We start from the raw sequence: 17932 nt of genomic DNA on the forward strand, positions 1-17932 counted from the left end.
TGTTTTTGTTTCAGGAGCAAGTGTGTCTAGAAAGAGCCTAGCATTCACAAAGTGTACGATTTGATTTTTATTTTTAATTGCATATTATTAACCCAGAGGCAGCACATTTTTATTAGTGTTATTATTTATTATATCTTTCTTTTTAGTTAATTTAATGTTTGTATTCCTTTTATTCTTTGTACCAGGATTTTTTTTCCCATCACCAGTTACAAGTTCGCAGGATTATGCTTGCGTCTGTGTCTGCTAATTTGCTACATCATAATAGCTAAAGGTGAATCTTAATGTATCATTAATTATGATCTACAGTATGGAGTCCGTGCTTGTTTGGCCACTTTGCAAACCTGTTATTCAATACAAAATGATGATTAAATTCTTATGAGATGCCACTCTTCATGTATTAAATGTCTTTTGGGGCACATTCCTACACTGTATTTCATATTTATCATATATACTGGTTTCCTGTTCTTATCTTCTTTTTTCTTTCCTGTTAATCATCAGGTAGCCTTCCGAGGTGGCCGTCCGACTGCGGTCTGGAGTGTGGGGCCTCCCTGCTGCTACGGAGTCGGGGCGGTCTGCTTCTCCCCACCGCAGGGAAAAGGGTAACACCACCTGGGTCTGGGTGCAGTTCCCCCCTCCAGGGGCAAGGGTACCTAGACCCGGTTCATAGAGTACGCTTGGGGAGTGTGATCGTGTGTACAGTGTCTCTTTAGAATCAGAATCAGAAAGGGTTTTATTGCCAAATGTTGAGCAGGTTTACAACATTAGGAAATTGCTGCGGTGCTTTATATCTGTCTCCACGTTGGTTGAGTGTGGAGTAAGTGCATATGAGAGCATGAGGGTGGGAATGGATGTTTGTGTCTGTGTGTGCCTGTATGTCTGTGTCTATATGTCAGGTTGGGTATCAGACGCCACCTCTCTGGGGACATCTCAGGCCCTCCAAGGTTTGGAGGCCTATCTCCACCCACCACCACTTCCCCTGCCAGTGGCGGACTCCCTCAGGTATCGGTGCGTTGGTGGTTCTTTGTGTCTGGGGATGGGCGTCCGGGTGCACACCGGCTCACTCCTTGGCGGCCGCTTATCGGGGCCTGGAGCCTGGGGCTCGCTCGGGCCACTTCGGAGGTGGGGTGCCCCCGGCCTCTCGGCCTGGGGCTCGGTCACTCAGGCACAGCTGGCTGCCGGCGGAGCTCACGGGCGCGTCACTGCAACTCCCCCCTGGCTTCTGCTCCGCGGCTGCTGAGTGAGCCCTCATCTGGGACTCTCCTCAGCTCTTACTGGGACAGTGGCGCGGCTGCCCCTCTGTTGGTCTTCCTTGGTCTCTTGTGTTCTGGGGGCCTCTGGATGTCTGGAGTTTTGATCTCCTCATGCCCTGGAGGACGGGGCTGTGGCTCCCCACACTCCCTAGCAGATCGTTACATGGAGAAACCTTTGGAATGCAAGCATGCTGATCCACACAGGTGTACACACGGGTATTCACAGACGCGGACTACAGCTTTCTTGGCTGCTGCCTCAAAGCACATTGTGCGCTGTCTATCTTGCGTGCTGCACAATATCGTTTATTATTTAGTATCTACTGATATCTACTGCTAGCTAGTTTATTGTGATGGTGCTGTTTTTTTTATTATGTTGCTCTTTGTTGTTTGCTTTCTCTTCTGTTTTTTTTCTCCATACAGGTGACCCAGGTGTTTTGTTTGTTTTTTTGTTTGTTTGTTTGTTTTTTTCTTCCCCCCCTTCTCACAGTCTCTTCTCCTCTTTGGTTTTCTTTCTCTCCCTCTCTTTCTTTCATTCTTTCTCCCTGTCCTATCCCCCAGTCATGTCTGTCCCGTTTGTAGCAACTGAAAATAAAATAAATTCATAATTATAATAAAGGTCAATCAAATGGACCAATATGGCAAGGCCATGATGATCCACTTGGTAAAATAAATCCGCTTGGCATCTTTCTTGGCCTTAAGACAACAATTCTGATGGCTAAAGATCCAAACGGGACATGAAAAAAAAAAAAATCATCAGGTAGCCTAGCAATCAAAATTGTCCCCATGTAAAAGACTGAATTCTTAGTCCCACGGTCAGCTCTTTATTATCTCAAATTAATATGTGATCCTTTACTTTCGCTCCATTCTAAAGGACAAAACTCACATTTTAGCCACACAACCTGTGCAAACTGCTTGGAAGGCTTTCTCAATCTGTTTTTCTTTTGCTTTCAAATAGGCCTCTGCAAAGTTTCAATGAACTTTGCTCTTTACTCGAATAACAACAAAGAGAGTTGAGCGACTCGGAGAGGCCAAGGCATGGCAAGAGTCACACACTGCCAATAACCCATCTAACACCCACGCTGTGAACCAACTCTGAGGCTCTTTTACAAATTGACAGGCAAGGACTTCAGGAACAAAAACTACTCAAAATCAAAAGCGAAGCTGTTGCAGAATCAATACTTCACAAGACGACACCAAGACAGAGTCCGTGGGCTACATTTCTGTCTTCACCCCCAGCGCTCCAAACGCGCTTGATTATGATTTTCCATCAACAAAACATTCTAACACCTCCTCCTTGGAGACCCTGACTCACATCTCTCCTTGGAAGCTATGCAGCTCTCCAGCTATTCCAACTGATTGCAAGCACAACTTTTGATTATATCCCTACTACACAGTGTCCTCCTCTCAAGCCTGCTTAACCTGCACGTACACCATGCATGCGAGCACAAACACACACATGCACACAGCCCCTGCGAGCATAATATAATTGGACAAAGATTTGAAATAACAGCATCTCCCAGTGGAGAGAGAGTTTTTCTCCTGGCAGCAGTGAATTGATAATCCGCTTTGTAAAATACTCCTGGGGTCCTCACTCTCTTGTGGAGCTGTTGCTTGGAAGACGGGCGCAACACTCAATTCTCCATATCTCAAATCGTCTAATCCTAATTGCCCATGACTGCAGAGCCACAAAACACTAACATGCCAAAAAAAGCAATTAATTACATGACACAGGCTTTAATTCATTTGTTACTATATCCACAAATCATGAGTAGTTTGCTGCTGTGAGGATAACTTTGAAACTTTTGCTTGTTAATCTGACTTTTTTTTTTTACACTCATACAGTGTAAAATGGCACTGTCAGGACAGCAAAGCTTACTTCCCTCGCCAAGTAAATTCTTGAAAATGGTTGTTATGGGGACTTCTCTCCTTAGATACCATTTTTATCAAACCAGCTTGAAGGCTGGTGATTTCATTTGACCACTCTGACAAATAAACTATACGGAGAAGCAGCAAAGAAGGATTTATCCCTAACACCTAACTGCTCACTCCTGGTGAAAGAGAAGAGAGAAGAGTGGGAGGAGGTGAAAGACCCATCCTTGGAAACGAGCCAAAAAAGGCTCTGGTTCATTTTTTTCCACAAGTGTAATTAGGTGTGCACCTGGAAAACTGCGAAAATACAAGCAACACTTCACACGCACTGAATGACAAAGGGCAGCGCAAGCTCGGAGTCGACAGCACTTGATGTTGGAGCGGCTATTGAAGAAGAGCGATAGTGAGGAAGCTTCCCCAATGGACAGTAGCCCAAAAAATGGTAATCCTTTTGCATTGTGAGATGAGATACTGTAGTTAGCCAAGTGACCTTGGCTCTGTGTGAGAAGGATATTGCCAGAGGGCTGTACGACTCATGCTGGGAGATACTGCTATTTGGCGCACAGATACTGCAGCTGAAGCCCAGCATGCATTGCACTTTCTGTGTTTAAAAAAAAACACACATTCTTGCAAGTCTTTTATTTTGCTGTTTGGTGTTGTTTACAGTACAGAATGTTTTTTCATATATATATATAAGTATATATATATATTTAATATTTCAGGGGAAATGATCATTTTTCATTGGTTATCTTTCTCTCATAGTGACAACAGACAAACTCTCTTTCCTCTCCGAGGATGTTCAAAACCAGTGTGAGCCGACCTCTTAGCCCCACATACTGAAATTAATTAACCTATGCTTCATTTAACCTGCCAGACCCTGTACCAATTTCAGATGTTGAAGATTTGCCAGCAGTAGAAAATGAATTCAGTACTTGTACTTTTTTTTTTCTCCTACAACTATTCTTAACCCAGCTGTACTTCTTGAGACACAGCATTAATGAGTCAAGGCAACAAAAATATATTGTCTTGGTTTCTAATCTAAGATGTCTAATGACAAAATAAAATGAAAAGGAAAATGCTGACTGTAAGCTGTTTCTCCAGCAAACACTCTTCCTAATTTAAAACTGACAGATTCAATAGAATTTAAAGCTTTTTTGAAGGCACAAATCCTGACAACATTTGAAACCACAAAATCCATCTACCATTCATTGTTAATTGAACAACTCCAGGGTAGCATTTGAGGAGAATTGTGAATGTTCACAGTATTGATTCCCCTGTACCCGGCCTTCAGAGTAACACTGGCGGCACTGCAGAGAGTGCACAAATCCAATCTTGCCGCCTTTTTTTGTAATTACCAGCTGACATTATCCCATACATTAAAATTTCATGACCTGGGGACAAAGGCATGCTGTCAATCAAAAAATGAACCAGTTAATTATTTATTTATTTATTTATTTAGTTTGTGGCTGCTTTTATGTTTTCTACTTTTGCAGTAAAGACATATAGCTTCAATTTACAGATTACTAAGGTCCTGTTTAATCAGTGATGGTCTAATTATATCTTAGCAAGCATATATAGCATATATACATTGCTTCTATTACTAGTAACAGTCTAGAGGGTTGTGTATGTTGAGGTTTTCCAAAATGGAAACAGAGAAAGTCTGGGTTAATGGTTTCAGGTGGTTTACTAACAGTAGTTGAAAAGTGAAACGCTGTAGCCTTCCAACCCTAAATGGACACTATTTTGGCCCCAGCCACCAGTCTGTCACATGGCTAACACAGAGAGCCTGATATCATTCATACATATTAATCTAAGTAAATTAACCTAATGTGAATAACTATGTTTTTGGACTGTAGGAGGAATACATTTAAATACATTTCATTGCAATGTTGACCCTGTGCTAACTTCCATATGACAAATAAAACTGAAGCTGAAGCTGGAGTACCCAGAAAGATCCCACGCAGGAATGGGGAGAACATGCAAACCCTGTACAGAGAAGCAATGGCCAAATGATGGCTTTAACCCTCCTGCCATCCTTTAAAAAACTCACACCCATCACCCTAGGGACCATTCTCAGCCACGCCATAAAAAGACCATATATCCATATCTTATTCCACTTTAAATTAGCCAACCTTGTAAAACTACTTCTCCCTGAAATATTCATGTAAAGTTTTAATTATATTTTCGTTGTTTTAACCCTTCAAATCCCAGTGTTATTACATGAGCGCCCTGTGTTATAAGCCCCAAAAACCAAAAAACGAAACTAAATATTTCCACAAAAAACCAGTTGAAGTAATATGTGATTGTCATTATAAGTAGGCCTTTAGATGGACCAAAGATTGGCACCAACATACATTTTGACCTGCCATTATTTTTTTTGCATTTTTTTTGCAATTTAAAAATTAAAACTTCAAGGCCCTGAGTCTTCATTGACATCCAAGAAAAGAAGAAAAAATAAAATCATATGATGATAATTTGGGGTTGAAAAATAGCGTTTATAATGGAAGTCAATGGGCAGAAAATGGTCCCCAGGGTGATGGGTGTGGGGATTTCTGCTGCTCAGCCATTTTAGGCTGATTTAAGGAATTCACACTGGAATATTAACATTGACAGGTAAAAACTATCCTGTGGCAAGTTTGGTTATATTCCACTGAACACAGTGGAAATGGCAGCCATTTAACACATAGCAGTGGCACAAAAAGGTCCCAAGAAGGCAGGAAGGTTAAACTCAGGATGTTCTTGATGCGAGGCAACAGTGCAAATCACCATGCCACCATGTTGCCCCACATGAATCTTGAGTGACCTATTTCAACTGATTTCTGATTTATTTTTCATTTCCACTTACTTTTTAATGCTGACTTTGACACGTGCTTTAAAAATAAACTGCATCATATTATTATTAGCTAGCTAACAACAACAGTTACAGTTTTTTTCAGGAACTGCTTAACGTTGCTAGTCATTATTTTCAGTAACTGTACATTTTGGTGACCACCCTATATAGGTTATCAAAATTCACCCAAGTGTTGCTGTATATAACTGACAACTACATGGAAAGGTAACTACTAACAGGAGTAGGCTATAAGAACTGAAAAATAGGTATTGTTTTGCAGTGGGACTAACGCGTTATTGTGTAACGCATCACAGCAACTACGTTATTATTGTGGTAACGACCATGGTAACTAGTTATTATGCCGAAATCAGGAACGCGTTAATCGTTACTGGGATTTAGATAGGGTCGTTATTCGTTACTTTGTGTGTTGCGTTTGACTTACCTCGAAATCGGAACACGGACCTGGGAATAATGTCACACTCGAGTAAACGGCGTTCTGGTTAGCCTTGTCAGAGAAGTCGGGATTCCAATATGGCCATGCCCTTGAAAACTGTTGTTTTGCTAGCCCTCTACAAAAAGAAATTACTACTAAACACATATGCAGCCATAGCTGGACTCGGTGGGCCGATGGTGTGTGTAGTTTATTTTCGTTATGCTGACTTTTTACAGTCAGTTACAATCACTCATACTGCGTACTAGCTAGCATGACGGAGTTTATATACTGCTGGGCGGGTGCTATGATGTTACTGATAGTGAACTTTATTTTATTCGTAAGGTTAGTTATAAGAGTTGCCAACCGTCCTGTAAAAAACATAATCGTCCCATATTCAGAGAAAATATTTCATATTGAGGTGAAAAGGAATGCAATTTGGCCCGTACTTCAGCTACAATGAAAAAAAGACACAAAGCTGGAGTTATTCTGTGTCTTTACGCTGCAGCTGTCTCTTCTTCTCTCATTCTCTCCCCCTCCCTCTCCTGTTGCTACTTCAATCATGAAGCTGATCAATGATCAGCTGATCGGCTTTTCTGTCCTAAGTCCCGTCTCTCTTGTTTGTTTATTTTTGTTTTCACTTTGCGCCAGAAAGAAGAAACCAGCGGAGGTCGCGTTAAACAACAGCAGCATGTTTAAGCTTGGTCAGCTGTTGTTAGAATTTATTTAACATTACCTTCTACTATCAGCTGATGTTTGCTGGAGCCAGGGCCGTAAAAGCTGCTGGTCATAATATCGGTTTGGTTTTCTGGTGAGAGGGAAACATGAAGATAAAACCAGGAGACGTCCTTACTGAATCTACGGAGCCCCGCAGGGGACATGGGAGAAAAAAAATTAAGACGGACTTTTGCGAGATCTCGCAAAACTAACTCGGGATCTCGCAAAACTTTTGCGAGATCTCGCAAAAGTCCATCTTAATTGTTTTTTTTTCTCCCATGTCTCCTGCAGGGCTCCGTATGAATCATAAGAGCTGAACAGGGGATGGAGAAACAGGTTTACCTTTTAGGTGACATGAATGAGTTGAAGGGAAGTTATGAACTGTTTCTGAGAGACAAATAACACAAAGGATCCTTTTTTTTAATACGACAAGACAGTGTACATCACTGTCACAACAGCGTTTGTTTTCGTTCAAAGGCTTTATGGTTTTTCCTATAATGGCGGGCCGATTTTTTGTCCCAGTCCAGTATGCAGCTCATCTGCAGTCTGGTGTTACCTACATCTTCCTACACGGAAGGCAGAATTTCCGAGCTCTGAGTACAATCGAAAGCACCACAACTGCAGTTTTCCTGTTGGATGTAAAAAGCGCACATGACGCTGTGATGTAGGTTAGAATCATAGCGGCAGTTGACGACAGTCCAGGCGTGGGATTTCTCTCGTGGAAATATGCACATTATTTTTTCCCTTCTATTGGTAGGTGGCACAGTGCAGTTGTGGCAGGATAGTGCTAACACATTAAGAAGAGAATTCTGAGTAAAGCCAAAGTTACTTTCCCTAGTAACTAGTTACTTTGAAAGTAACGACTAATTTGAAGTAACTGATTTACTTTTGATAGAAGTAACTAGTAATGTAACTAAGTTACTAATTTAAAGTAACTTACCCAACACTGTAGTTTTGTATACTTAGCTTAGCATTTTCAGATAATACATTTATCGACAGCCAGAACCAAGCATACTTTTAGAGCCAGAAGCATTAGCTAAATGCACTAAGTTTGTTGGGTTCAAGGTTATTACATCATCAACATTAAATATGCAAATAACAACCAAAAAGGGGTGACAGGCAGCCCAAGATTTTTCTTTGATCAACAAACTCAAACACATGGCTACACACTTTAGGTTTCATTAGCTCTCCTATCAAGAAGGGGAAAAAAGAAATATGAGCTTTTTCTAAATTTAAAACACACCAGTGGTTAGAAGAGTGAGGCATGTGACCACTGGAGGGTATCCACATGAATTTATACCTTCACAACTCACACCTTCAAACACAATTACCAACACACAGTCTTGTGACAGGCTGACACCCCCGGCCCTCTCTGCAGATCAGGACTGCCGATCAGCAAAGGAATTGGGACGTTAATGTTAGAGCCACATCAAAGGAAGGTCTGCATTATCCCCCCTTTAACAAAACTCATTTTCGGACCCTGAAGCTGGAGTTCAAGCTTAAGAACTAAAAGGGATATGTAGAAGCAGAATATTTTTTTATCCCCTTTCCCCAAGAGTCATATGCTCAAAAGAATAAACGACTTCAATAATAAGACTATTATTTTATTGAGTCACTCACCTTTATACAGTATGCCTAGGGAATGTAAAGCTCTAGCTATACATCTTTGTGTGTAGGTAGTTGCTATTAGCCTGTAGTTAATACATATATATGTATATAATACGCCATTTCCCTTGACTGTTAATTGATCACATTTTGGTTTTGAAATTGTATAGATTGCTGCTAGTCTTTTATTTTGCTGTTTGCAAGAATGTGTGTTTTTCCATTTAAAGTGAGTAGTAAAGCTGTCCTCAACTATCTCCTGACTGTTCAATACAATAAACATCTAAGAGAACAAACTGACTAGTTAATTAAAAATACTGTTGATTGGTGCCAAAATGAATTCTAAAATTACAAGAACAAAAAAACAATCTTGAACAGTACTACAGACTGCTTGATTTTGAGTTACATTCAAAGTAGAATGAAATAGGACTCACAGCAGATACTTCAGCTTTCCCTGCTATGATATGCCAAAATATCTGGTGTAAAAAAGGTAAATGCTCTGCACTTACATAGGGCCTTTTAACCTCACCAGTTCTAGAAAGTTCTCTAAAAAGTGGGTGTTGTGCATCCTCACACACTTACACACTAGATACTGGAAGTGCTGACCTGCTATAGGAGGTCCAGAGTCTTGCTATTTTGCAGATGGGGATGGAGCACCAATGCAATAATACATCTTAATTTACTTTTAATTATTTTTGTCTTATTAAAGAAAAAAATTACAAAGATAAATGTTCATATTACACATTGCCAAAGTTTTATATAATGAAGTCAGTATATTTAGAAACCACTGGATGATAATCGTTTATTCATATTCCCTTTGTCTCATTACATGTGAACTACAATATTAAGATTACAATGGATTTCCAAACTTGTTAAAAAAATTATTTTAATCAAGGTTGAGAAATAATTATAACTTTTATTTCATTTGCATGACTGTGTATTACTGCTAATGTGACCAGGACCTTTTGTGTGTCTGAGGGACCAGTTCTGGCCTACGGGCCAAATGTTTGTCACCCTTGGTTAAATATTGAAGGTCAAGGAAATACAACAACCACAATGAGTATCTTCAATATTTTAAACGCAGTATTATAAGCCAGTAGATTTGGTCCTAAACCCCATGGCAACAAAGGAAACCACATCCTCCATCACAACCAGAGATGTTGCCCAGAGCAGGGAAAAAAAGACAAAAAGAGAGAGAAAAAGATATTATGGGACATCGCTCTAAATGGGACTCCATTCCTACTGCCCGGCTTCCAGCCTAACCACATTATCTGCACCTCCTCCCTCACTCTTCACAAACTCCATTCCCACCAGCCCCCCTGCACACACACGCTCTCTCTGCTAGAAGCCATCATTCCACCGTGTATGTTCAGCTGGCCCGTCAAGTCCCCATCTAGCCAAGTGCCCAACCATCTGTTGAGCCTAAGACAGCATGCAGCTCTGAAACCAGAAAGGAAATGTTCTATCAAATGATGAACTTATCTGCATTCAAACAGCAGCTTTCAGGGCCTCTGGGCTCAGAACTCATGCAGGGCATGCCACAGAACTACAGGCGAGGCTTCACTTATAAAAGACGTAGTCTTGGCTTTGATTAAGCAAGCAATGTGCTTCCTTTTAACCTCATGTATTTCAATTTCTAACCATTAAAATACAGTTTTTCCTTCTAGTTACACCTAATTTTTTGTATGCTTTAAAAAAAGTATCAATAACTTATTTGCCACATATTTCTTCACACTGTGAGTTCACATTGCAGGCCTTGAAATATGATTCGGCTGACTCAATGGATCTGATAAAGGTTGCTGCAAAAATAATTCCAGACACTTTCAATGAAACCCAATGACAGTAAATATTTCCTATGGCCTGAGGGTGTGAGGGTATGCAGTCACCTTAGCCAAGGGCATGAAAAACTAACAGGTCTCTGCAGGCCTGAGGCTATTATGGCTGAGTGAACTTCAGCTTGGGTGAGTTCACCCTGCTTAAACTCACTGCAGTTAAGCTACCAGTCACCTCTATTATCCTATTAGTCAGCAGCACTTACAGTACAGTATGGAAATCAGCCGTACTGGTCTTGTAAGCAAAATTCATTGGAAGCTTTCCAAAGTTTTAACCTTAAAGATTCTCGGCAGATATTAACTGGGGATGAGCTTGTCATTTACCCTTGCATTTATTTATATATTTATTTTAATAGAGGAAAAGGAATGAGTGAGAGAGAATGATGAAAAAAGACCCATAAATTGATGAAATAAATTCTTTATCACTTTATAAGCGCTTGGTGATTCCTGCGGCACCGAGCTGCGGGCTAACACCAGGACCCGGTCACGCATGCCAAAGGAAGGGAAAGGAAGAAAAAATAAAAACATCCTGATGCAAGTGTGTGCGAGTGAGGATGCTGAGGGGCGTAGCAGCGCTGTGCCCCTCATGGTCAGCGCTCAGGAATTAAAATGCATGCTCCTCACTGCCTGGGAGAGAGTAACGTGTAGCCCGTTTACGTGAGAAAACCTGTTTCCAGCCTTCCCTCCTTCACGGAAACAAACTGACCCCCCCCCCAAGAAAAGCAAAAACGCACGGATGTGCCGCTTGTTCCAGGAGGGGGGGAGTAAACCTCCTCCCAGCGCTGTCACATTCAAACAGGCAACGGTGCGAGGTTGCCAGTTTGGCGCTATCCCCCCCTCTTCCTCCCTGCTCCTTTAAATTGGACCTTTGGAGCTGTAGCTTGTGGCTGATTTGCATTATTCCGTTGTTTGTGGAGCTGAAGCTGAAGCCACCGTCACTCCGCGCGGGAATAAAGGGACTTCGCCCGCAGCTCCGGGGACTGACTTTAGGTGAGTGTGGGATCACCGCGCGTGGCTCTAACTGTGTGGACTGCGGTAATAATCACGTCCTATTCTACGTATAGCTTTTAAGCTTAGGTGCCTTACAGTGAGCGGCGCGCGTGCAGGTTTTTAAAGTATTTTAAAGTGCGGCTGAGAAGGTGTTGCGCTGCAACTTTCTGCTGCAACAAAAATAAAAAATCTGCACAATTATTCAGTTGCGCACTGAGAGAAAAGAGATGCATGCTTTCTAATGTTGAGAAAGTGTCATGCTGAAATGTGCACAGTTAGGAGAACAGTTATCAGTGGCCGTAAATCATATTTCACTCTCTTTGTGTAAATATCTCTTAATAAAGGAAACAGCTCGCACTGGAGGGTCATGTTGAGAAAAACAACTTATTCTCTTTGAGGACTGGATTGGATTTCCCACATTTCTGTTCTTCGAGATTTAAGAGAAAAATGACCAAAAGGACAAACTCATCCTCTTATACTCTTATCCCATCAAAGCATCCAAAGAAGGCAGAGATATGCTGCATGGACCATTCACTGCGTTCAGGGTAACTGTTGAATATACAGTAGCAGTGCCAAAAAGGTACCAAGAGGGCCAGTACTGACTATACTGATACTTTTTACTTGTTAAGGCAGCTTATGTAGGCGAGAGCTTCGTGTCATGGGTCAGCTTTGTCAACTTTCCGTGTATTTTCAAACTGTGTGTGTTTTTGGAGACCTAGAATTTAAATGTAGCTGTTTCTAAAGTACTTATGGTTAACTGCTGTTGTTTAAATGTGCTCTAGGCTATGAATAAAATAACCATGAGAGTAAATGCAAAAACGTTTAAGGTATATGTTTAACACAATTCAGTCGGGCTATATACTGAACTTACGGGGTAGAAACAAAGTATCGATCCTATCATGCCAGTATTAGTCCGATACCAGTGTTGGTATCAATGACTGTCAATATCTACTGAAAGGGAAACAGGTCTGTGCTGAGTACATTTCAGGAGCTGTCTGGGGGATGCTGCAAGCAGCCTCATTAAGTTAAAGCAACAATGTTCGCTGTCAGAAATCCTTTCAGTTTGTTGTAAACATTAATCACTCCGGGTTCCATTGTATGCTTAATATCCCAGTGTTCATAAACTCCAGGTTTATGAGTTTTGTAATGATCTGTATTTTGCACCAGACGTCACCTCATTTACTAATGAAGGCGTCTGCCAGCAGGCTGGTTCATTTTCTCCTGAAACCTCTCCTTGCCATTATAAATAATAAGCAAGTAGAACCCATTAGACTCATCATGTCTCCAATCAGACTGGATGGCGTGACCTTGGGGTGGGTGGGTGGGTGGGGGACCGTGCTGCAGCATTTAGAAAGGAGGGTGGCAGAGACGGAGATGGGTTGCTTTTGGTGGCATCCGTTATCAAGGAACCCAATTATATCAAGAAAATGTGGTTGCCATAAGCAATTGCCATTTGTTACGCCGTATAAGATAGTGGGGCTATTTGGAGAGAAATGTGTGTTATTCTGATAATATGTACTTCGGACAGCTCTGGGTGTCGGCCGTCTCATCTTAATGTGCGTCTTTTAATTTAAAAGAAAGGTATGATTCTTCAGAATGAAAAGTCCTTTGTGAGCTCCTTTCAACAACGGTGCATGGAAGAGGCAATGAGTCACAGTGAATCATGGCAGCCTCTCACCAGCTGCCAGCCAGATGAAGACACGCTGCAAGCAAAAAGTCTGACGAAACTGCAGCCGCACTTGTGTGCTGCTCTTTCTACTTCAAAGCACGCCGTGGTATAACGTATAGCGTTCCACGAGCACGCCTAACAGCTCGTTCAAAGTTTGAGTAAGTTTCTCTAACAATCTGACTTCCAGTTTTGTTTTCAGATCTTTCCTGCGAGGTATTTCCAGCTTAAGCTGCCGTGGTGTAAAGGCTGTGCTAAGTCAGTGAAGGCTTTACTGTAATCAGTTATTCAGCTCTGGCATTCAGAGTCTCCGCTCCAGACAGAGGAATCCCCGTGGCTCACCACAAACCCAATCAGGCCCTTTAAGTACACAGCTTTAGAGCAAGGTCTGGGACCGCGAGTGCAGCAGCAGCAGCAACAGCAAAAAATGTTTCCAGTTCCCCGGGGTGGTGGTCCACATGCATCTGCAGCCTGTACAAGGGTATTTCACTAATACTTAGTGTCTTTTGTTCAGGCTTCTGTGCTCTGTCACACAGCACCTAGGCTGCACCCCCCCCCTTCTGAGGTTTTAATCACAGACGATTACAAAATGACAATTTGAATGCGGCAACAAAGCGAGCCGTTCCTGTGATTGCTGCCGTAATCTTTCCCGAGTGCAATCAACAACATCGAGACTGCACATCAGTCCTGCAATTAGGCTTGTCAAAATTACAGCGTGGCTTTTTATCCGCGACTGCTTGTTTGATAATGCTTATTGGCAGGTGCCTTTGGAGGAGCAGAGGAAGGGAGCCCACAGCTGATGCATTATGTAAAGCCATACTGTATCGTGCAGGCAGATGTTTCCTCCCAGCGACATAACCATACATCTCCATATCACAGCGGCGTACTCGGGAGTTCTTCCTGTGATTTTTTTCATTGTCTTTCCCATGGACGCACGTGCCTCGTCCTTGACTTTCATCTTGTCATTGTCTACACAAATTGTTCCAGTGCTGTCTAATCATTTTCTGGTCCAATCAGTTAGTCTGAAAGCGTGCATGCCTACTTCAGTGTCGTCCTCAATGTAAAGCATCTTTGCTTCCTTTCATTCTACTTATAGTCCTGTTGACAGCACCGCAGTATCTATGACCTTGTCAGGGAAAATGCCTTCATTCTCTTCTTTAATAGAGACTTACTGTTACAATACGTATCAACAGTAAGTCACTATGATATACAGGCTGTCATTTGCAGCTACTTTCTACTTAACTTTAACTGCTGTTTTGTCTTCATGAGGGTTTTATTTGCCAGCACAAAGTAATTTAGTTAGTGGGCTTGACACGTGGATACGTTTTTTGTGGATTTATTTGAAGGAAAGGCTAATTGTTATGCCTCGGAGGTCCGTCGTTAATTAGAAGTTATCTCGGGCAGCTCTCACATGGTCACCGCACTAATTGGCAGTCAAAGCTGTGTACCACCTGGCCCAGCCTTTAACTCACCAGGTGCTCCCAGCAAAGCCACTGGCCTTGGCATTATGTAGCTGTGGCCTCTTAAACGAAGGCAGACAGCGGAGACAGACAGATAGAGGAGAGGGGAAGAGGGTGGGCACCATATCAGGACAACTTTGCTGAAATGGCGAAGCTGAAAAACAGCTGCAAAAGGTTATTTCATGCTACGTAGCTGAGCAAGCCTTTTTTTTTTGGAAGCCGGCATGAAAGAAAGGTTCTGAAAAATTAGTGTAATCTTTTGATACACATGTCGTCACACATCACACCTCTTTGTTTCGGATTTCTAACACTTCAGGCGATGTGAGGTGGCAGCACATCAACACCAAGCGCAGCCTGTGCAGGGTTTGTTTACCTGTGCTTTACAGAGGAAAAATAAGTTCATCCTGTGACTGAACAATAGCTGGCATCAGAGAGGTTCTGTCCACAGAGTACAGAGCAGATAAGAGAACAATTGTGTAATTAAGTCTGTTTTGCTCTTTGCGGGGGAAATATGAATGTTCAAATCAATTAAAGCCACATTCTAAATTTTTAATTCAGTGCAGTTGCAACGTGGAGGTAAAATCTGCGGAGAAAAGGCGGCAATTCAATCAAGAGAGAATGCTGCTGCTTTTCACAGCGCGCTGGAAACTCACACCAGGATCCCACAAAGTAAGCTGGAATAGTGTGAGATTTTTTTTTCCCACGCGTGATTGAGAGTCATGATGCGTCTCTGCCATGGGAGAAAATCCATCTTTGACCCCCATTAATCTTGACTAACTGGTCCAAATCTGCAGCAATCACAATGCCCAATCATAAAGTCTGTAGAAGAGGCCAAGGAAGTGTGACCTGTGTATGACTCAAGCAAAATGTGCCCAGCGTCGCCGTGCTCCGGAGGACAAAAGACCTCTGTCTTTTTGTGCCACAAAGTCAAAAGCTTTGTTTTTGTCTTGCAGCTCCAGCATCTAGGGTTCACAGTAATACCCGAATGTGTCGTGCCTTTGTTCTTTGATCACAATGGGAATTTGAGATGTAAAGCGGATTTAGACAATGTGCCATATCTTGATGGATGGAGCAATAGAAGAAGCGCTTAAAAAACGCTTTGGAGCTGCGTTGTGTTTGCAGCTGTAGGCAAAAAATGTTAACGCTCTACAAGAGAGCTGGGGATGATGTGGATGTGTTTGAATTGTTGTTTTTTCTGTTTATTTTTCCAGGAAATGTTGTGTTTAGGCGCAGAGCTTTGGCAGTGTGTGCTTTATGATAGCAGCCTACGAATTCTGCATATCAGTATATTATATGAAGCACGTCATCGATGAGAAAGTGAGTTATTATCAGCAGGATATTAAGCACCAGCAACAATTAGTCTTAACTAAGTTGCAAGAGTCCATTTAATATATATGTATAAAAATCGACAAACCATAAAGAATAACAAAAACAGCAAATTACTGCCATATGAAGACTAATTGGAATAAACAGGCCTATCACTGCTATAATTACTGATAGTGAAATCATTACTTCCCCTAATGCTTCACTGCAACCACCGTTAATAACACTTCATTAATTAAACATACTATGAAAAACAGCAACACTGCAACTCTGCACTTTGGCTCAATGGAAAGGACTTCTAGACTGGGCCCACTGTAGCTTTACTTTGCTCTGGAGGTCATCTCAGGAATAATGAGGTGGGAGAAATGTAAATACTCCTGTTTGCTTAACTGCCAGAGCACTTAGAATACCTGAGACAAGCCAAATTTGAGATTTAGGTTCGTAATGAGGAGCTTATTATGATACAAGCTGGACCAGTGGAGTGAAAAACAGAGATTTTTGCTATGCCAAAAATACCTGAATTGGAATATGCACAGGAGGATGGATCAACGAATGGATGGATGGAAAACCCTCTTATCTCATTGGTGTGACATTGGGAATTCTTGCCTGTGACTATAAATATGGAGATGAAGAAGTTAGCTTACTTCAGTGCAAGGGCTGAAAGACAGGCAATAAGTTACCCTGTCAAAGGGATGTTTGGCAGCTTTTAGAAATAACCCTGCTGTATTGCTGTCCCCCTCCAGTCTTCAAGGTAAACTAAGTTAATCTTAATGTTGCTCAAACGTTGCATGGACAGCAACAACAAGTGAATTTGTAAGACAATGACAGCTACAGGGTATTATTACCATTTATTTGCAGTCATGTTTGTGGTAACTTGTAATTGCAAGTCCAATATCTTTTCGCCTTTAAGCTCTGTGTCAGTGCTAACACCTCAGGGAAGGGAATCGGTCCTTTTACTGTGCAGTAATCACCACTGTTGCCCAGCATGTTACTAATGAGACTGTCATTTGATGCTGGGTAGATAGCGAGTGGTGGGTTTTCTGAACCTTGTGACTGGGTGCAGCTATCTCTGATGAAAACAGCTTTGAAACTAAAGCAAATTGCAATTCAGTTAATCCCAGTATAGCAGTTGAAACACCTCATGTGTAATCGTTGAGTTTCATACACACTGATTTGATATAACCTTTGAAAGTGTAAACCAGCATGGATTATATCGTGTTTATGCACAGGCTCTGCATTGATTTTCTTATTTCACAACAAGATACATTGTGAATAAATACAGTTGGACCAATATACTCTGTATATGTGCCTTTTCAACAGGCTACACTGTATATATAATAGATGGACATAGCCTTTGGATGTCATACACCGGATTTGGACTTTGCCTCAACATGAGTGCTTTTGGTCCACAACTTGAGTGACCAGATGAGGCCCAGTAGACAGCTATCAGCTCCAGCTCCCTGTGTCGGTACACCTGTCAGTCAAACAGACATCCCTCAAACAATAATAACCAATAATAACCAGTCAGAATTGGTTGACTATAGTAAAGCGCAATAGTTGTGGCTAACAGAAAAATTGTTATGTTGAACATTTGTACTAGAGATGGCATGATACCACTTTTTTATGTCCGATACCGATACCGATATCATAAATTTGGATATCTGCCGATACCGATATGAATCCGATATAGTGTTTTTTAATCAACAAAACTGTTTTTTAAATATCTTGCTGCATTTTGTATAAGTTCATACTCAAGTTTAAAACAACAACTACACTAAAGCTATTCTGTTATACCTGTATGCAAAAAAAAAATTTTCATAGTTCAGCAATACTGATCAATCTAATAAACTTAAACCTACACCATCCTCCCTATTCTGGTATTTTAAAGAGTACTTAGCGTAAATATTAAGCAACCTAACTAATAGGATTCCAACTCCCAGCAACAACAAAAATAAATAAATAA

The 17932-nt window shown here is 41.5% G+C and overlaps 2 protein-coding genes across 5 annotated transcripts in view; both read left to right on the top strand.

The window, feature by feature from the left end:
* The window catches only part of LOC146644279 (uncharacterized), a 123294-nt gene that overhangs the window by 81431 nt on the left and 23931 nt on the right, over positions 1 to 17932 (top strand). The gene's annotated exons all lie outside the window — the stretch shown is intronic.
* The window catches only part of LOC146644282 (CMP-N-acetylneuraminate-beta-galactosamide-alpha-2,3-sialyltransferase 1-like), a 101981-nt gene continuing 95233 nt past the window's right edge, over positions 11185 to 17932 (top strand). For all 4 annotated transcript variants that reach the window (XM_085396204.1, XM_085396206.1, XM_085396203.1 and 1 more), the window contains exon 1: positions 11185 to 11520. The gene's annotated coding sequence lies outside the window, so the exon portion shown is untranslated. The remainder of the gene's footprint in view (positions 11521 to 17932) is intronic.

This window comes from Rhamphochromis longiceps, linkage group LG22 (assembly GCF_057381845.1).
Source record: "Rhamphochromis longiceps isolate RC_006_pf linkage group LG22, R_longiceps_female_GT1.1, whole genome shotgun sequence".
Taxonomy (NCBI): Eukaryota; Metazoa; Chordata; class Actinopteri; order Cichliformes; family Cichlidae; genus Rhamphochromis; species Rhamphochromis longiceps.